Below are 22243 nucleotides of genomic sequence, written 5' to 3' on the forward strand. Positions count from 1 at the left end.
CCTTGATTTTAACTAAGTGAAACTGTTTTCAGATATATGACCTCCAGAAGTGTTAAGAGAATAAATTTGTGTCATTCTCAGTCACTAACTTTGCAGTAATTTTGTTTTTTTTTTTTTTTTTGAGGAAGATTAGCCCTGAGCTAACTACTGCCAATCCTCCTCTTTTTGCAGAGGAAGACAGGCCCTGAGCTAACATCCGTGCCCATCTTCCTCTAGTTTTTTTTATACGTGGGATGCCTACCACAGCATGGCTTTTGCCAAGCGGTGCCATGTCTGCACCTGGGATCTGAACCAGCGAACCCGGGGCCGCTGAGAAGCGGAAGGTGCGAACTTAACCGCTGCACCACCTGGCTGGCCCCCTGCAGTAATTTTTTATAGTGGCGATAGGAAGCTAATGAAGCACCTCTGAAAATACTTTCATCCTGAGATCAAGAACAAGCCAAGGATGTTTGCTTTCGCCACTTCTATTCAGCCTTGTAGTGGAGGTTCTGTTCAGGGCAATTAGGCAAGAAAAAGAAATGAGGCACCCAGATGAAGAAAGAAGTAAAACTACATTTACTTTCAAATGACATAATCCTGTATACAGAAAATCCTAAGGAATCCATAAAAAATTACTGGAACTACAACTAATAAACAATTTTAATAAGGTTGTACAATACAAAACCAATATACAAGAACCAGTTGTATTTTTATACACTTGCAATGAAAAATCTGAAAATGAAATTAAGAAAATAATTCCATGTAAAATAGCATCAAAAACACTCAGGAATAAATTTAACAAAAAAGTAAAAAACTTGTACATAGAAAAGTACAAAACATCATTGAAAAAACTTTAAGAACTAAGTATATGGGGAAACACCCATTCCGTGTTCATGGATTGGAAGACTTAATATTGAGATGTCAATACGCTCCCAAATTTTCTGAACATTTAACACAATTCGTATCAAAATCCCAGCTTGATTATTTCAAAAATTGTCAAGCTGATCCTAAAGTTCACATGGAACTACAAGGGACCAGAATAGCTAAAACAATCCAGAGAAAAGGAATAAAACAGCACTCACACTTCTTAATTCCAAAACTTACTTCAAAGTTACAGTAATTAAGACTTGTGGTACTGGCATAAGATTAGACATATAAATCAATGGAACAGAATTGAGAGTTCAGAAATAAACTCTCACATTTATGGTCAACTAACCTTCGACAAAGAAAGACTAGTCTTAAACATATGATGCTAAGACAACTGAATATTCACATGCAAAAGAAAGAAGTTAGATCCTTTTTTCCCACAATATACAAAAATCAACTCAAACTAGATCAAAGATCTAAGTGTAGGTGCTAAAACTATAAAACTCTTAGAGGAAAACTTAGGTGAAATCTTCATGCCCTTAGCTTAGACAATGGTTTCTTAGATATGATATCAAAAGCCCAAGGAACAAAAGAAAAAAAACAGATAAATTATACTTAATCAAAATTAAAAACTTATGTGCTTTAAAGGACACAGGAAGAAATTGAAAAAAATTCATAGAATAGGAGAAAATATTTGTAAACTATATATCTGATAATGGACATGTATCCAGAACATATATAAAATTCTTACAACTCAACAATAAAATACCAATAACCTGATCGAAAAATGGGCAAAGGATTTGAATAGATATTTCTCCAAAGCAGATATACAAATGGCTAATAAGCACAGAAAAAGATGCTCTACATTATTAGCCATCAGAGAAATGTAAATGAAAATCACAATGTGATGCTTCTTCACACCTACTAGGCTGGCTATAATTAAAATGACAAATGTTGGCAAGGATGTGGAGCAACTGGAACCCTGATACACTACTGGTGGGAATGTACAATGGTGCAGTACCTTAGAAAACAGTTTGGCAATTCTTCAAAGAGTTCAACATAGGATAACCATATTACCCAGTAGTTCCACTCCTGGGTATACTACCAAGAGAAATGAAAGTATATGTCCACACAAAAACTTCTACATGAATGTTCATAGCAGCATTATTCATAATAGCCAAAAAGTGGAAACAGCTCAAACATGCATATTGGATAAACAATACATTGTATATCAATACAATGGAATATTATTTAATCATAAAAAGGAATGAAGTATTGGTACATGCTATAACACATGTGAACTTTGAAAATAGTATGCTAAGTAAAAGAAGCCAGTCACAAAAGGCCACCTATTGTGTGACTTAATTTATATGGAAGATTCAAAAGGGGTAAATCTATACAGACGAAATAAATTGGTATTTGCCAGAGACTTATTTGGGGGAGGAGGAAATGAGTGACAATGGGTATGGAGTTTCTTTTCAGAGTGATGAAAATATTCTGAAATTAGATAGTGATGAGGATTACGCAAATCTGTGAATATACCAACAACCACTGAATCATACTCTTTGAAATGCTGAATATTATGGTATATGAATTATACCATAATCAAAAAGGAGAGGACAGGTCAACTTTATCCATAGTGTAAGCAGTTTGATTTTACATTTTTTATGATATATCCTTCATTCTAATACATTGCCATCACTGGTTGGCAGTACATCCATAGATATCTTTTTGTTGTTGTTGTTCGTCCCATTCCCTACATCACTTAGTATAGTGCCTTGCAAAATGTATGAGTTTATAAATCATTTTAGGTGTTGAAATGTATATTTAAATACATTCTTCATTTCCTTGAGTCCCGTAATAAAAAATATTACCCAACCTTCCTGTTTTATTTTTGCCCACTAGTGTGTAAATTCCCTGAGGCTAAGAATCATGGTAGATTCATCTCCATATTCTCCTACACCCAAACCTCACTTTTAGTCCCACCTTGTACCTATTACAGTGCCTGATACAAAGATACTGCCTATAATTCTTCTAGAATTCCTCTTATTTTCCCTTCCCCAACTTGAATCTAATCTCCTTCAGGACCAATACTGCATTGCACTCATATTTGTACCTCTATCACCTGCTTCTGTAGCCCTATTCTTTACGTGTAAGTTCTTAATGAATAACTTCCATGTTACGTCTGCTCTCCCACTTGCCACATGAAATTGTACTTTCTCCCAACTCATGTTTCAAATGAACGTGTTCTAGTTTACCTCTTTATACATCTATTATTTTGACTGTCATTTATAGGCCCATTACTCATTTATTTGTCTTAGATTATGAATTCACAAGTAACAGAAACTATTGTCCCAAGGGTCATCGCCTGTGCAATTATCTTTGTAAATTCTGCAGCTGAGAGCCCTTTGTAAGCAAGAGCCTGCTAAATATGCTAGATGATGGTGAAATCCCAACTCTTCTTTTGCCTATTTGGATTTTATATCCTTGCAAAAGATAGTTTTCTTACTTTTGGAACAACTACTTATGAAAGAGGAAAACTGGGCTCTCATAGAAAATGGAATAGGTACTGACTGGAACAGTAGTCCAGGAAGCCAAGAGGATCAGCCTTGAAGAGCAAATATTGTAGCCTGGCCATCAGACTCTGTTTCTGGTGTTTTCTGGAAGCATTTTTGGGGGAGGGGTGGTTGGAATTAAGGCAGATACACCAAGGGAAACGTAAGTGGGTGAAGGCAGAGGTATAAAGTTTTCACCTTGGCTGTGAATTAATGGAGCTTTTCTGCCCCTAGGTCTCTGGGTCCAGCAACTTTCAATTTGAAACACCACTAAATAAAACCAGTGCCTCAAGGCTTTTTTTCCCCCTAAAATTGATTAGCTGCTTCACAAGCCTATTGTTTTACTAATGCTTCTTGCTAATTTTATTTAGATGTATTTCTTTAAAATGCAAATAGTCATTTGTTCCTGACAGAAAAAGTCTTTAGAATCATCAGATCAAAACTGCAATAGGTTTCACTCACTTTTCTCCACCTTTCTACTTACGATTAAGTCACTGCAGAGAGATGTTGTGTACCTAGTTCAAAATAAATACATTTTGTAGTACAACCAAGAGTTGGGATGGGAAAAGATGATTGAAGTCACAGATCCCCTGAAATAGTCAGAAGTGATTTCTCATTTACTCTAGGTTGTCTGTCTGACTCCTTCCTCCCCTAGGATGGGTCTTTTCTCAAGAGTTCAGCAGTTCCTTTTGCAATTGACTTCTGGTGTCTGCCCTATCACTTTCCAAGATGTGCTCAAACATGCCTAAACCCCAGGAAATGACACACCTTAAGCTTCAACTAAGGCCTCTTCACCTCACAGCACTCATTACTGACAACACAGATTGGCTGCATGCAGTGCTTTACCCAGGAACGGCCATTCATCAAGGCCCAGATGTTTACACAATTCTCTACCATCACCCTCTATTTGAGGGTGACTATCAAAGAAAGAAAAAGTAATGATGCAAATGAATACAGTAAGAGGTGTTCTATGTTGAGTTCTTGTAGAAAGCTAGAGACAAAATTAGACTGTCGAGAGAAACTATACCTTTGGAAACGGATTAGGACCTCTGAATTGTCTTTTCCTTACTTTGGAGCAGAAACCTTCCCCCACTAACCTTCCACACGATTCACAAACAACTTTCAGCTTCATTTTTTTTTAAAAAACGTTTTGGGGGCTGGCATCCAGCTAGTGTATTTTCCCGCATGGAGAAGGACTAAAAAAGACATACGTTTTGATAAACATAGAGGCTTCCTATAGGAGTCAGGACTTGAGCTGAGTCTAAAAGAAGAGAAAGACTTTTAGGCTGGAGAATACCATCCTAACCCCTTTATGAAGATGCTTTCTGTTACAGAATTAAACAAGGAGGCAGCCTGTTTTGAAATCCAGTTTTGTCATTGATTCACTGTATGAATTTAGGCCCAAACCCTTCCCATCTTTGTCTTCAATTTTCCCATCTTTTCAATTAATTGGTTTAAGTAGATCGTGTTCTATAGGGGAGGGGGTGGGGGCGGGGTGGGGGAGGAGTGGGGGAGGGGGTGGTCACCGAGGTGAAAATATTTAAGTTCTTGTCCACTCTAACACTTACTAGCTGTTGTAGCTTTTGGGACATTGGTTCATGTCTCTGGGTCTTAGTTTCCTTATCTATAAAACAGGGAAAGTCAGTCCTCAGCTTACCTTATAATGTCAGAATTTGGTAAAATCACATAAAGATAGGTTTGTCTATTATAAAATGCGGCACACTTGTGAGGTAAATGAAAGTTGAGGAGAACGACAGCTATCTAGAAATACGGAAAGAAAAAAGGAATCGGAGCAAAGGTAAAACAAATTTGGGATGGAAAAAGAAAAAACAAATGAAGGGAAAGAAAAGGAGGAAAAACGAGGGAATTTCAACAGAGATAACAAAGGCTGTGAGGGGAAATGCAACCAGTCAGGCAAACTGGGGGAGGGGCGGCAGGCAGCTGGGTCACGTTGCCGGCGGAGCCATTTGAGTTCTGCACGGAGGCTGGGCGCGGGGCCGATTTAGCTGTGACGCCCACCAGGCTTTCATCGCCCTATCCCCTAGGGCGCATCTAAGGCCTAAGATGGCGGCGTTTGCGCCGGAGGCAAGTACTCCAGGCGAACCAGGGGTGGAAACGCGGCCAAAGCACAAATCTACGAAGGGAAGTCCAGAGACTGGCCCATTTTTGTGTTGTGGTGAGTGCTGCGCCTCACATCGGCTAGAAAAGTGGCCGTTAGCAGGCTACGCGCTTCGGGATCGCGTGGCCAGCCTGCGTGGGGGGAGGGGCCGGCCTGTATTTCATTTTTCTCTCTCGCCTCTCTGCAAAATATCGGAGAATAATTTCTCTGTCCTTAATCACCTTACCAGCGATGAGGCTAGGTGGTTGGCGGAAACTGGCTCCTAGGAGGGATTCTGGGTCGTTTTCCTTGTTTAAATGGGTTTTTATTGACACCGTGTCGTTCCAAAACGAAAGGAGCCCATCTCCCCAGAGCACTTTCAGGACCAGCCTAACCTGTTGGGGCTGCTCTTCCTTATTTCCTTCCTGCTGCCTTTCGCTTGCAAACTTTGTAGTTTTGACAGTCTAATCAGTTTGTAGCATATTTATTATGGGCTAGATTAAAATTTTTTTCTGTGCCCTTTATACCCCAGATGAGGACTTTTGGGCATATAATGCTTAACATTTGTTCTGGAAGCATCTCAGAGGTAGAGGTGTGTGTTTTTTATGTGTGTATACAGGTGATCGTTGGGCTAATTGCTACTTTATTTTGTGAATTCTCAGCTTGATTACTTATTTAGTAAGGAAAGAGCTAGATTTCCCATGTTTAAATCTCTTCGTGAAAACAAATTTATGTTAAGCATAACATGTTTATTATATGGAGAAGACAGTTAAAAAATTACATCTAATTTATTGTTAAATGCTTCTGTGGTTAAAAGAAATTTCAGTTAAGAAGTGCCCATATTTCACTCATAAGTTGCTGGAGAGTGTGAATTGCTACAACCTTTTGAAAAAGTAATCTGGCAAGATTTAGGGAAATAGAAAATACAGATATCACTTGACTAAATACTGGAACCTAATAGTATGACTTTTTAGAATCCATCCTACAGAAATAAAAAGTATCAGTATGTAAGGATACATGTACAAAGATGCTTTTCCAGTTTTGTTTTTGGGACAGGTAACTGGAAACAACCTGTATATCCATCAATAGGAGAATGTGTGAATAAATTGTGGGACATTCACATTATGAAATATTTTGCACCTGTGAAAACATTTACCTCTTTTTGATCTAGAGAATGCTATAATGGATTGTTATATCAGAAAAGTAAGTTGCAGAATACTGTAGTAGGTTTCTATTTTTTGGTGGTGATGGGTTGATGAAAGAATATAAGATTAACTTTCTTTGTGTTTTTTGTGGGGCTTTCTATATATGTTATGAAATACTTAAGACATATACAAACATATAAAGAATAATACAATGAACCTCTGTTCTCACCAGCCAATCAAAAAAAGTAAAACATTACTGTTACAGTTGAAGTTCTTGTGTACCCATCCCTGATTGCATCTCTCTCTTCCCTCATCCCCAGAGGTAACTATTATTTTAAACAGTGGTTATTTTTTGCAGGCATTTCTTTTTTTTTTTCTTTCCTGAGGAAGATTAGCCCTGAGGTAACATCTGCTGCCAATCCTACTCTTTTTGCTGAGGAAGACTGGCCCTGAGCTAACATCCGTGCCCATCTTCCTCTACTTTATATGTGGGACGCCTACCATAGCATGGCTTGCCAAGCAGTGCCATGTCCCCACCCCGGATCGGAACTGGCAAACCCCGGGCCGCCAAAGTGAAACGTGTACACTTAACTGCTGTGCCACCGGGCCAGCCCCTGCAGGCATTTCTTAAACTTTTGTGACATATGAACTTCTTCTGGCATGGGTTATTTTTTTATAAATCTTGAAGAGTAATTTTAAAAAGAAAAGTCAATTAAAAACGGTGAATTTTTAAGTGTGTGTTATCTGGATTACAGCAGCAGTGGCCATTTAAAACAACTTCTAAATTGAGGGGAGAATTTAATTTTTAAAAAAACCAAAACCAGGAAATAAGTATTGGCAAGGAAGTAGAGAAATTGGAACCCTCATACATTGCTGTTGGGATATAAACAGTACTTGGGCAATTTCTCCATAAGTTAAAGATAGAATTACCATACTTCCTTGTCAATGCTTGTTATTTCCTGGTTTTGGTTTTTTAAGAAACTACAACCATCCTAATGTGTTTGAAGTGGTATGTTATTGTGGTTTAGATTTGCATTTCCCTAATGACTATTGATTTGGGGCATCTTTTTATGTACTTGTTGGCCATTTGTATATTTTCTTTGCAGAAATGTCTATTCAAGTCCTTTCCCCATTTTTTAAATTTGAGTGTTTGTCTTTTTGTTTTTGAGTTGAGAGAATTCTTTATATAGTCTGGATAGTAGACTGCTATATATGATTTGCAGATTTTTTCCCCATTCTGTAGATGTTTTTTACACTTTCTTGATAGTGTCCTTTGGTGTACAAATTTTTTAAACTTGAGGTCTAAAGTTAGCTATTTTTTTGCTTTTATTGCTTGTGCTTTTGGCGTCAAATCTAAGAATCCTTTGCCAAATCCAAGGTCATGAAAATTTATTTCCGTGTATTCTTCTAAGTGTTCTGTGGTTTTAGCTCTTCTCTTTATGTCATTGATCCATTTTGAGTTAATTTTTGAATACGATGTGAGGTCGAACTTCATTCTTTTACATGTGCATAGCCATCGTCCCAGTGCCATATGTTGAACAGACTGTTTATTCTGCTGTTGAATGGTCTTGGCACTCTTGGCGAGATCAGTTGGCTATAGATGTCTGAGTTTATTTATGGTCTTTAAAATTTACTCCATTTGTCTCTGTGTGTGTCCTTATGCCAGTACTACATTGTTTTGATTACTGTAGACTGTAGTAAGTTTTAAAATTGAGAAGTGTCAGTCCTCCAACTTTGTTCTTCTTTTTCAAGATTGTTTTGGCTATTTAGGGTCCCTTGCAATTCCCTATGAATTTTGGGATCAGCCTGTCCATTTCTTTTTATGTCATATAAAAAAAATAAGAGGAGATACAAACCAAAAATATAGTAATACTGGCTTTTATATTTACCTACGTAGTTACCTTTACCCGTGTTCTTCATATGCTTTTGAGTTATTATCATCCTTCCATTTTAGCCTGAAGAACTGCCTTTGGCAGTTCTATTAGCAATGAACTCCCTCGGCTTTTGTTTATCTGGGAATGTTTTAATTTTTCCTTTCGGTTCTCTTTTGACAGATTTATTGAAATATAATTCATGTACCATACAATTCACCCATTTAAAGTGTACAATTCAGTGTTTTTTAGTATGTGTGCAGCCATCATCACAATCAATTTTAGAACATTTTCCTTACTTCAAGAAGTCCATATGCTTTAGCCATAACCCCATACTCCCTTGAACCCCACCTCTCCAGCTCTAGGCAACCACTAATCAACTTTTTGTCTTGATAGATTTCCCAATTTTGAACATTTCATATGAATGTAATCATATAATATGTGGTCTTTCGTGATTGGCTTCTTTCACTTAGCATAATGCTTCAAGATTCATCCATGTTGCAGTATGTATCAGTACTTCATTCCATTTATGGCTGAGTATATTCCATAGTATGGATATACCACATTTTGTTTTTCTGTTCATGCATTGATGGACATTTGGGTTGTTTCCACCTTTAGGCTATTAAGAATAATTCTGCTAAAACACTCATGAGCAAGTTTTTGTGTAGACATACGTTTTCATTTCTCTGGGTGTATACTTAAGAGTGTTATTGCTGTGTCTTATGGTAACTCTATATTTAATTGTTTGAGAAACTGCCAGACTCTTTTTCAAAGTGGCTGCACCATTTTACACTCAACACCAGCAGTGTATGAGGGCTCTAACTTGTCTACATTTTCACCAACTCTTGTCATTATCTAAATTTGCTAATTTATCCAATTCTAGCCATCCTAGTGGGTATGAAGTGGTATTTCATTGTAGGCTCCTTTCCCACAAGGTTCGTCCCTCGATGTTGCTCTTTACGGAGGTGCAATTTGAATATGCCCACAATCACCCTGGGATGACAGTGGTTTTGTTAGGGCTGTCTTTCTGTGACCACACTCAGCAGCCAAACTCCACTTACTGTGAACTGATTTTTTAATTGTTTTCCACAATGCCCTGGGGGTATAAACTACTCCAGTCAAAATATGGGTTCTTTGAAGGAATAGTTTCTGAGATTAGTTTTTGCTATTTGTTCTCACCCCAGGAGGGCTCCTCCCAGTTGCCTTTATTACCCAGTTCCCTCCTGCAAACTAACAGACCTACAGTTTAGTCTATATTTTGAATCTCCTCCTAATCGCCTTTCACTTTAACCTCACTGTTTTTTTAGGACTCCTCTAGGCTTGACTTTCTCCATGCTCTTGCAAATGAAGTCAGTCCTTTGGGAAGAGATTAGGAGCTATCTGTTTTAATGTCTGCTTCTACCCTCAAGCAAAAGCTCTGAACCTGGTCTCTAGAGGTGGGGCTAGGGAGTATGGCAAGTTTCTCTGTGACCTGCTCGATTAGCTGAGTGTTTGGTGGAGGGGAGGGTGCAGCCAGAGGTCCTCTCAGTTTGCCCCCCCCTCTCTTCTCACAACCCAGGGCAAGGATGTTCAGAGCCTCAGTCTTCTCCATGCACCACACCCAATTAAACCCCACATTCCATCAGTGGGGGCTAGGCAGCACAGGGAACCCTTACCTCTAAACCACACTTGATCAGGACTCTACCTTAGCAGCTGGCAGCTGTGGGCTGGATGAGAAACACTGATGCTCTGTTTCTCCTGGGAGGAAAGCCTCTGAATGGGACCTGTGGGGAGAGGGAGCCCTATGTTCTTGGCTGCAGGACTCTTGAGTGGAGTCTCACTCCTTCTTGAGTTGGGATGGGAGAGGGAGGGAGGGAGTAGTCTTCGTTCAAATGCCACAGACTCACCTTTCTTAGTGAATTTTTGAAGATGTTCTTGTATAGATATTTTATTATTTGCTGTTTGTTCTTAGAACCATTTCCAGTGGCTTTAAATGGTTGTGGTTTTTAAAATAGTTTTCACTGGGGAGCAGGTCACTTGAACTCCTTATGCTGTCATGCCATAAGTTGATCTCTTTATTTTTGAAATTCCACTGCCTTCTGGCCTCCATGGTTTCTAATGATGAATTACTTCTCTTGCTTTTAAGATTTTCTTTTTTTCTTGAGTTTCAGCAGTTTGATTATACTGCATTTCAGTGTGGATCTCTGAGTTTATTCTCTTTGAGATTCATTGAAGTTTTAAGATATGTAGATTGGCCATTGTTTCTTCAGATATTCTTTAATGCCCCTTTTCTCCCTCCTTTTCTTCTGGACTTGTCATTTTGCATGAGTTGGTACACTTGATGCTGTCTATAGGTCTTCTAGGCTCTTTTCATTTTTCCTCATTTTTTTCTCTTTCCAGTCCTCAGACTGGATAATCTTAATTTACGTATCTTCATGGTAATTTATCTTTTCTTGTGCCTATTGAATCTTAAGTTGAACCCCTCTAAAATTCAGTGAATTCTTTATTTCAGTCATTGTACTTTTCAGCTTAAGAGTTTCTGTTTGGTTCCTTTTTGTAATTTCTGTCTCTTTATCGATATTTTCTATTTATTGATTCACTGTTCTCCTGGTTTCCTTTAGCTTCGTCTATGGTTTCTGTTAGCTCTTGGCATATTTGTGACTGTTGATTTTCTAATAAGTCTAATGTCTGGTATTCCTCAGGGACACTTTCTATTAATTATCTTTTCTTTCTGTGAATAGGCCATACCTGCTTGTTTCTTTACGTGACTAATAATTTTTTGTTGAAAAGTAGACATTTTGCTTTTTATAATATGGCGGCTCTGGAACTCAGAGTATTCTTCCCCTCTCCAGCGTTTGCAGTTGTTGCTTATTGTGGGCTGCAGTCATCCATTTGTTTGATGGCTTTTCTAAACTACTTTTTTTGCAAAGATTGTATTCCCTGTCAAATGTGGTCACTAAAGTCTCCATTCCATTACCTGAGTTGTTAACCAGTGACCTGATTAGATTTCTTTAACAAAATTTGCAGCCCCTTTCTTTGTTAAGCACTGTCCTGGTTGTAGTAAGTTTCTGATTAGATTCTCGAATTCTGAAAAAGTTGGTAAGAGTTTTTGCCAGCTTAATCATTTCAGTGGAAGGATGGATCCTAGGAGCTCCCTACTCCACCATTTTTGGTGGTGTCTTCTCATCCCATACATTTTTATTTATTGTGTCTTCATTATAATTCAGTTCATAGTACTTTCTAATTTTGCTTGTGATTTCTTCTTTGACTTATGGGTAGTAAAGAAATGTATTGTTTAATTTTCAAACATTTGTGGAATTCCAAATTTTTCTTTTGCTTTTGATTTCTTTTTTAATTCCATTTTGTCGAAGAACATATTCTGTGTGACTTGAGTCCTGTTAAATTTAAATTGTTTTTTGGCTTAGCACAAAGCTTTTAACTGTGGCTTGTGGGTCAAATCTAACCTGTTACCTGAGTTTGTATGACTAGAAAACTAAGAATAGTTTTTGCATTTTTAAGTGGTTTAAAAAAATTCACAAGCAGAATAATATTTCCCAACTCATGAAAATCATGTGAAGTTCAAATTTCAGTGTCCATAAATAGTTTTACTGCCACACAACCATATTTATCTATATGTATATTGTCTGTGGGTAATTTCACGCTATAACAGCTGAAGTGAGCAGTTAAAACAGTGACCACATGGCCTGCAAAGCCTACAATATTTACTAACTACCTCTTAGTGAAAGAATTTGCTTAGTCCTAGTTTAAACAAACATCTCTTGTATCTATATCTCTAAATTATGCTACTACCACCCCGCATTGTCATCAAAAACAGATTTTATGCTATAATCTCTTGTTTTTTCCTGCTTTTTCCCCCAAATCCCCCCAGTACATAGTTGTATATTTTTTTAGTTATGGGTCCTTCTAGTTGTGGCATGTGGGACACCGACTCAGCATGGCCTCATGAGCGGTGCCATGTCTGCACCCAGGATCTGAATTGGTGAAACCCTGGGCAGCCAAAGCGGAGCGTGCAAACTTAACCACTTGGCCATGGGGCCGACCCCTATGCTATAGTTTCTCTTAAACATGGAATAAAATTATTCTTTTTGCCTCTTACCATTTTACCAAGTTGAAAGGCAGGAATAAAAGCCCACTGAACAAAAATATTGCTGACTGATATATGAGAAAAACTATAATGTTCTTACGCCAATAATGTTTTTGTATTGAATCTTTCTGAACATCTTTTTCTTCTGTTCTAATTTCTTTCCAAACTTAAATAAGTTTACCAAAAATAATAAATATTAGAACATTTTTTGTTATTCAAAATGATCTATCTTTACTAATGTACGTATAAGCGTTCTGCATAGTTTTAATCAATTACTATAATCAATGTTAGTTAAGAATATGTTTTTTTTTAAGATTTTATTTTTTTCCTTTTTCTCCCCAAAGCCCCCCGCTACATAGTTGTATATTTTTCGTTGTGGGTCCTTCTAGTTGTGGCATGTGGGACACTGCCTCAGTGTGGTTCGATGAGCAGTGCCATGTCCGCACCCAGGATTCAAACCAACAAAACACTGGGCCGCTTGCAGCACAGCACGTGAACTTAACCACTTGGCCACGGGGCCAGCCCCAAGAATATGGTTTTATATTCCATTTTTCCTTTTTAATGTTATTTTATACAAACAATACATTTATTTTGTACCCATCAAGATGGGCCACAGAGCTGTGGTTTCAAATAGGTTTTTGGTACTGAATTTCTATTTCTTTTGTTTTTACCTTTTGACCCCCTTCACCCATTTCTCCAACCCCCGACCCCCACCTCTGGCAATCACCAGTCTATTCTCTGTATCTATGAGCTTGGTTTTTTTGTTTCGCTTTTTTGTTTGATTCCACATATAAGAGAGATCATATGGTATTTCTTTCTGTTTCTGACTTATTTCACTTAGCATAATGCCCTCAAGATCCATCCACGTTGCAAATTGCAAGGTTTCATCCTTTTTTATGGCTGAATAGTGTTCCATTGTATATATACTTAGCATATCTTTGCCCATTCATCCATCAATGGACACTTAGGTTGTTCTCCTATCTTGGCTATTGTAAATAATACTGCAGTGGGCATGGGGGTACACGTATCTTTTCTATTTAATAGTGTTTTTGTTTCCTTTGGATAAATACACAGGAGTGAAGTTGCTGGATCATATGGTAGTTCTATTTTAATTTTTTGAGGAACTTCCATACTATTTTCCATAGTGGCTACACCAATTTACAGTCCCACCAACATTGCACGTGAGGTCCCTTTTCTTCACATCCTTACCAACACTTTTATTTTTTGTCTTTTTAATAATAGCCATTCTAACAGGTGTGACATGATTGTCTCATTGTGGTTTTGATTTGCATTTCCCTGATGGTTAATGATGTTGAGCATCTTTTCATGTACCTATTGGCCATCTGCATGTCTTTTTTGGAAAAATGTCTATTCAGATCTTCTCTTTTTTAGTTGGATTGTATAACTATCTCATGCCGGTAATTTTTGGTTACCAATATGTTGGAAAAGAGTGGGAAGATACCAGAAGTTTTAGTTCGAATAGTGAATAGTGATTTGAAAAAAAATGTCAGGCCTGCAAAGATCTGGAAAATATGAGGAGAAAAAATTCTGTCAATTGAAGCTGACTCTGAAATGACAAAAAATATAGAACTAATGTTTAAAGACTTTAAAACAGTTATTATGGGGGCTGGCCCGGTTGCACAGCGGTTAAGTGTGCACGTTTCTCTTCGGCAGCCCGGAGTTCACCAGTTGGAATCCGGGGTGTGGACATGGCACCGCTTGGCAAGCCATGCTGTGGTAGGCGTCCCACATATAAAGTGGAGGAAGATGGGCACGGATGTTAGATCAAGGCCAGTCTTCCTCAGCAAAAAGAGGAGGATTGGCAGCAGATGTTAGCTCAGGGCTAATCTTCCTCAGAAAAACAAAACAAAAATAAAGCAATTATGAATGTAGAGCAAAGACTGAAAATGTTAAGTTGAAGTATGAAAGATATAAAAAAGATTTCAGCTTCTGAAGATGAAAAGTATAATTGGTTTTTAAGTTGTTTAGGGAGTTTCCTGTGTTCTTTCTGTTATTAATTTCTAGTTTAATGTTATGACTTGAGAAAGTGCTTTTTATACTTCCAATTTTTTTAAATGTATGTTAGGCTTTGTTTTATGTAAGTGTTCCGTGTGTACTTAAAAAGAATATGAATTCTGTTATTGGGTGGAGTGTTGGGTAACTGCTGAAAAGATTTCCTTGGTTGATGATCTTGTTCAATCTTCTATACTCTAGCTCACTTTCTGCCCATTAATTCTGTCTAATACTGACAGAGAAGTGTTGAAGTCTTTAAGTATACCTGTCGATTTGCCTATTTCTTGTTTCATTTTGTCAATTTTTGTTCCATGTATTATGAAACTCTATTGGGTGCCTAGGCTTATACATTTAACATTGCTGTGGCTTCTTGTTGAGTTGACCTTTTTATCATTATATAATTCCCGTCATTACCCCTGGTAGTTTTCTTTGCTTTGAAGTCTATTTTTGTCTTTAATAAACATAACCAGTCCTGTTGTGTGGTTGATGTTTGCATGGTGTGTATCTTCTCATTTCTTCCCTTTTGGTCTGCCTGTATCAATATAGTTGAAGTCCATTTCTTTTAGGTAGGATATTGTGTCATGGTTTAGGGTGGTTTTTGTTTTTTGGTTTTTGGTCATTCTGACATTTTCCGTGCTGAGTTTTGGTGCTTAGGTTGTTTACATTCGATGTAAATATTGTTATGTTTGGATTTCGGTTTGCTGCTTTATTCTTTGTTTTCTGTTTGTTCCTTTTTTGTTCCTCTTCCCCTCACCCCCTTTCTGCCTTCTCTTGGGTTATTTGAATACTTTTTGGTTTTACGTTTTAATTTTATTGATATTTTTGACTATATCTTTTTATATAGTCTTTTTTAGTGTTTTCCTTAGAAGGTTACACAATACATACTTAAGTTTTCACTGTCTGTATTTTACCTGGTAGTTTTGAATACAGAAACATTAACATCTTGTAAGTCTCTTAACTCCCTGTTTTATAATTGTCATGTATTGTATTGGCATACATTGAAAACTCTATCAAAAAATGTTTGTCTTTTGTTTTCAGCCCTCACACAATTTGAAAGAACTCAAGAGAGAGAAATAATCTATTGTATTATCTAGATAAATGTTACTGTTGCTCATTTCTGATGAAGCAGATTTCCTTCTATTGTTTCGTTTCTATATGAAGAACTTCCTTTAGCAATTCTTTTAGAGAAGATCTCATGGGCTACATGTTCTTAGTTTTCCATCATCTCAGACTGTCTTTATTTTACTTTGATTCCTGGAGGTAATTTTTCTGCATAGATTATTTGAGGTCGACAGTTCCTTTATTTCAGCTGTTTAAACATATGTGCCACTTCATTCTGGTTTCCATGGTTTCTGATGGGAAATTGGTTATTTGAATCATTATGCCAGTAAGGGGTAATGTTTCATTTTTCTCTATGATATTTTCTTTGGCTTAAGTTTTTGGCAGTTTTATTATGATGTATCTGACCGTGGATTTCTTTGTGTTTATCCTTTTTGAAATTTTCTTAGTTTTTTGAATCTGTAGGTGTATGTTTATTGCCAAACTTTGGAAGTTTTTAGTCATTAATTTTTTTCAAATATTTTCAGTCCCACACTTTTTATCCTATCCTTCTGTTACTGTCTTGTAGTTCCCTTAGCCTTTGTACGTTTATGCATTTATGTTCAATATTTTCTCTATCAGTATTGGATAGTTTCTGTTTATCTCTTTAAGTTCCTTTGCCATCTGCATTGTGCTGTTGATTCTCTCCATTTATTTTTTTTTTTTTTTTTTTTTTTTTTAAAGATTTTATTTTTTCCTTTTTCTCCCCAAAGCCCCCCGGTACATAGTTGTGTATACTTCGTTGTGGGTTCCTCTAGTTGTGGCATGTGGGACGCTGCCTCAGCGTGGTCTGACGAGCAGTGCCATGTCCGCGCCCAGGATTCGAACCGACGAAACACTGGGCCGCCTGCAGTGGAGCGCGCGAACTTAACCACTCGGCCACGGGGCCAGCCCCTCTCCATTTATTTTTTAATTTTAGTTATTGTATTTTTTTTTTTTTAAGGAAGATTAGCCCTGAGCTAACATCTGTTGCCAGTCCTCCTCTTTTTGCTGAGGAAGACTGGCCCTGAGCTAACACCCGTGCCCTCTTCCTCCACTTTATATGTGGGACACCTGTGCCAGCCTGGCTTGCCAAGTGGTGTCATGTCCGTACCCGGGATCCAAACTGGTGAACCCGGGCTGCCAAAGCAGAACATGCGCACTTAACCACTGTGCCACCGGACCAGCCCCTAGTTATTGTATTTTTAACTTTAAAATTTCCATTTGTTCTTTATGTCATTTATTGACAAGATTTTCTATTTCAGTATTTGTTGCAAGAATGTTGTGATTGAACATTTTATAACAGTTGTTTTAAAATCTTTATCAGTTAATTTCAAGATCTGTCACATTGTTGACATTTATTATGATTTAATTCATGTCGTGCAATCTTGGGAATAATGCTACAGAAGTAATGCTGTGCTATTCTCTGTGCGTCATATGTACATGATGTTATGTCTTAATATGTGTGATGTTAATTTTGATCCCTTGGTTAAAGTGTATCAGTTTTCCACTGTAAAGTTAGTGCTTTTCCCTTTCACTTTTATATGCTTTGAGATCGTGCAAATGTCATGTTTCTCATCACACTTTCACCCACTGATTTTATCCATCCATGTTTCTTACCTGCCACAGTGATTATGTTTGTGTTTGTCTCGGTTATTTAGATTTTCCATTATTCCTTCTACATTTCTTAATTGGAGTTCTACTGTAAGGAAGCACTGTCTTTTCTTCACATTTCCTTTATTTAATGAAATACTTATGTCGGTATGGACTCATCAATATTTCGTTCTTTTGGTTGTAATTCAATACTGTCATTGTTTTATTACTGTGGCTCTGAGGTTTGGCCATTGGACTTTCCTTCACGTTGGCTCCTGTGTCCTTTTGCTGTCTCTCCATGGTCTTTGAGCATTGCTCTGCTTTCTAGCACCACAGTATGTTCTAGGCACATCTTGTTTTTTTCCCACCCCAACTCTGGAATCAACCATTTCTCTAAGGAATCTTGGTTCCTGTTATTGGAGAATGGTTTTTAGAAAACAGTATTTGTGTGTTCATTGTTACTGAGGTATCATTGTTTCTAGGCCTTCTCAGTCAACAGAGTTAGGAGATATATCTTTATATCCATATACATAGATGATCCTGTTTATGTATGTATGCTTTTGTATGTATTTATTTATGTGTGGTTGTGTGTGTTTCATGTAAAACCATGAATTTGTATTAATATATCTGATTCCAATTAAAAGCACAGGGTTAATTCTCTTCTAGTCTTCCCATTTTTCTTTTTATTTAAATTTAATTTTTATTGAGTTAATGATAGGTTACAATCTTGTGAAATTTCAGTTGTAAATTATTGTTTGTCAGTCGTGTTGTAGGTGCACCCCTTCACCCTTTGTGCCCACCCCCCACCCCACCTTTCCCCTGGTAGCCACTAATCTGTTCTCTTGGTCTACATTTTTATATTCCTCATATGAGTGGAGTCATACAGAGATTGTCCTTCTTTATCTGGCTTATTTCACTTAACATAATTCCCTCAAGGTCCATCCATGTCATTGTGAATGGGAAGACTTTGTCCTTTTTTATGGCTGAGTAGTATTCCATTGTATATATATACCATATTATCAGTTGCTGGGCACTTAGGTTGGTTCCATGACTTGGCTTTTGTGAATAATGCTGCAATGAACATAGGGGTGCATGGGACTTTTGGAATTGCTGATTTCAGGTTCTTAGGATAGATACCCAGTAGTGGGATGGCTGGGTCATAAGGTATTTCTATTTTTAACTTTTTGAGGAATCTCCATACTGTTTTCGATAGTGGCTGCACCAGTTAGCATTCCCACCAACAGTGTATGAGGGTTCCCTTTTCTCCACAGCCAACATTTGTCGCTCTTGGTTTTGGATATTTTTGCCATTCTAACAGGTATAAGGTGATATCTTAGTGTAGTTTTGATTTTGCATTTCCCTGATGATTAGTGATGATAATCATCTTTTCATGTGTCTATTGGCCATCCTTATATCTTTGGAGAAATGTCTGTTCATGTCCCCTGCCCATTTTTTGATCGAGTTGTTTGATTTTTTTGTTGTTGAGCTGTGTGAGTTCTTTATATATTATGGAGATTAACCCTTTGTCGGATAAATAACTTGTAAATACTTTTTCCCAATTAGTGGGCTGTTTTTTTGTTACAGTCCTGTTTTCCCTTGCCTTGAAGAAGCTCTTTAGTCTGATGAAGTCCCATTTGTTTATTCTTTCTATTGTTTCCCTGCTCTGAGGAGTTATGGTGGCTGAAAAGATTCTTTTGAAACTGATGTCAAAGAGTGTACTGCCTATATTCTCTTCTAGAAGACTTATTGTTTCAGGCCTAATCTTTAGGTCTTTGATCCATTTTGAGTTTATTTTTGTGAATGGTGAAAAAGAATGGTCAATTTTCATTCTTTTACATGTGGCTGTCCAGTTTCCCAAGCACAATTTATTGAAGAGACTTTCTTTTCTACATTGTGGGCCCTCAGCTCCTTTGTCAAAGATTAGCTGTCCATAGATGTGTGGTTTTATTTCTAGGCTTTCACTTCTGTTCCATTGATCTGTGTGCCTATTTTTGTACCAGTACCCTGCTGTTTTAATTAATGTAGCTTTGTAGTATGTTTTGAAGTCAGGGATTGTGATGCCTCCAGGTGTGTTCTTCTTTCTCAGGATTGCTTTAGCAATTCGGGGTCTTTTGTTGCCCCATAGGAATTTTAGGATTCTTTGTTCAATTTCTGTAAAGAATGTCATTGGGATTCTGACTGGGATAGCGTTGAATCTGTAGATTGTTTTAGGTAGTATGGACATTTTAACTATGTTTATTCTTCCAATCCATGTGCATGGAATGTCTTTCCATCTCTTTATGTCATCATCAATTCCTTTCAAGAAAGTCTTGTACAATACTTGGATATAAGCTTATGTAAACATGTACAGGATCTGTATTCTCGAAATTACTGAATGCTGATAAAAGAAACTAAGGAAAACATAAATAATTGAAGATATTTACCATGCTCATGAATTGGAAAACTCGACATAGTAAAGCTGTCAGTCGTCCGCCAAGTGATAAAGGTTTAATAGAATTCCTACTTAAGTACTAGTATGTTTTTATAAATATAGATGAGCTTATTCTAAAATTTATATGAAAGGGCACAGGCCCTAGAATAGCTGAAACAATCTTGAAAAAGAATAAATTAGTGGAATCATTCTGTCTGTTATTAATACCTACTATATACCTGCAGTAATCAAGACAGTGTTATATTGGTGGAGGGATAGATACATAGATCAATGTAACAAAATTGAGTACTCAGAAATAGACAAAAACAATTATGCCCAACTGATTTTTGATGAAAGTGGAAAAACAGTTCAGTAGGCAAAAGAGAGCCTTTTCATCAATGGTGCTTGAGCAATTGGACATCCATAGGCAAAAAAACGAACCTTGACCGAAGTCTTACACCTTATATAAAAATGAACTGAATGTAATTGTAGACTTAAGTGTAAAACGTAAATCTTAAAACTATAGGCTTCTAGAAGAAAACAAAGTCTTCTGAATCTTGGGCTGGGCGTGGAGTTCACATACTTGACCTCAAAAGCATGACCCATATAACGAAAATTGGTGGATTAAACTTCATGAAAATTAAAAAGTCTTACTTTGGCAAAGACACTGTTAAGAGGATGTACAGAGCAGCAGACTTTATTTGTAAACCACATATCTCATAAGTTACTAGTATTGAGAATATATAAAAAACTGGAAACCAAGTAGTAAAATCCAAGCAGCCAATCCATTTAGAATATGGGCAAAAGACACGAAAGGATATTTCACGGAAGAAGATGGCAAATTAGAAAAGGAAAAGGTGTTCAACACCATTAGTCATTTTTGAATTGCAAATTAAAGCCACAAGGAAATACAGCTACGTATCTATTAGAATGCTAAAATGAAAAATAATAGTAACACCAAATACTTTTTTTTAATTTATATATATTTAATTAAAATAGAATACACATAAATCAAAAAGAAGAAAAAAATCAGGTTAAGTGTCACTGCCATTTTGTTTGCAAGGAGGAGTCAGAACATGGTACAAATTACCAGGGAAACATTCTATGAACATGCCAAAGTAGCAAGGTTACATAATCCTAAGAGTAAAATGCCCAAATTAGGTATTATCCCACTTAATCTAAAAATGAAAGAAGGGAGTCAGAAGTTTGTCCTATTTCCTATAAGAATTTTTACATTAAGTATATAGTGATTCATTTCTCAGAAAGTGATACCAGTAACTTTTAGAAGAAAGAAGTTTCCATTACACAATGACTAGAAAATCTGAAATGGAACTAAGCAGCTATGATATAGCTCAGTATCTCCCAGTAAACTGCTCTGGGCTGCTGAACATTTCAGTTAATACAGAACTGCATGGTGGGTTTCAGAAAGGCAGCAGTAGTTACATTTTGGCTTTTATTCTAGATGCTTAGCATAGTTAAGGCGACAGTTTAAGCATATTAAGTGAAGGTAGTTAAAATTTAGTGATAATCTGCACAATCTCTTGCAACCTACATACACTGTCTAATGCTTACAATGGAATGAAGCCAGTGTTACTTAATTGGTGTTTTACACACACACACACACACACACACACACACACACAGACACACAAACACACAGAACTAAAAGAGAAAAAAAACTATCAAAAGCAATCATTCTAAATGTACTATGGTAAACACAGTAAAAATGCAAATATCCCATAGAACTAAAGTAATTAAACAGTACTACTTGATTTCTAGGATAAAGGTAACTGGTTCTAACACAAAGCTAAGCCTGTATCAGTCATCCTCATCATAATGGCTTGTAAAAGCATCAGGTTTCCAGTAGAGAAACTATTCTATGAAAGTCAGTAAATGTTTTCGAAGTTTCATGTTTGTAAAACCAGGATAAGGCTATACAACTATCTTGAAGTTTGAGCAAGGTATCAGATCAAACAGTAAGACTCCCAGCCATGATGTAAGACAGAAAGGTCCTCATGCAGCACATGCTCTCTGGCTCCTAGAAAGCTTCATGTGCATAATATAAAGTTAAGTTGCCAAAGAAGTAAACTGGAGAAGTTCAGCGAAGTTTCCATTGTGCCATGACTTTTAAACCTCAGGAATGGTGTGATCCATCAGGCTTTTCATAATGCTTGGTGCCATCTGTTTAATAATATGTTCAAAGATAAAAGCAGGCATGATTGTAATAGTAACTACAGTCCCAGATGTTGACAGTATGTCTGCAATTTGAGAGCCCTTCAGCCCAATGACATTCTGTCCATTGATCTCACAGGTGTTATGTTCTGTGAGGAGACCATTTCTGGCTGCAGAACTATCTTTCACTATGGATGTTATTTTTCCGTTTTTAAGGATAAAACCAACACGTACAGTACTATCCTTATGCATAGTAATTGTCCGTTCGAAGGGTCTGTCATGAATAGTCCTGGTGGTGATGTTATAGTATAGTTTTGCAAGCTGTTACTATTGGGGGAACGTGGGTATTAGTAAAAGAGTTATCTTTGTATTTCTTAAA

General features: G+C 37.0%; 1 long non-coding RNA gene across 1 annotated transcript in view; it reads left to right on the forward strand.

Moving 5' to 3' along the window:
• Positions 1-5322: 5322 nt before the first annotated feature.
• Positions 5323-22243, forward strand: part of LOC103544639 (uncharacterized) — a 97643-nt gene continuing 80722 nt past the window's right edge. The window contains exon 1 of the long non-coding RNA XR_011536189.1: positions 5323-5577. This is a non-coding gene — a long non-coding RNA (uncharacterized lncRNA). The remainder of the gene's footprint in view (positions 5578-22243) is intronic.

The sequence above is a fragment of the Equus przewalskii genome, chromosome X (assembly GCF_037783145.1).
Source record: "Equus przewalskii isolate Varuska chromosome X, EquPr2, whole genome shotgun sequence".
Lineage (NCBI taxonomy): Eukaryota > Metazoa > Chordata > Mammalia > Perissodactyla > Equidae > Equus > Equus przewalskii.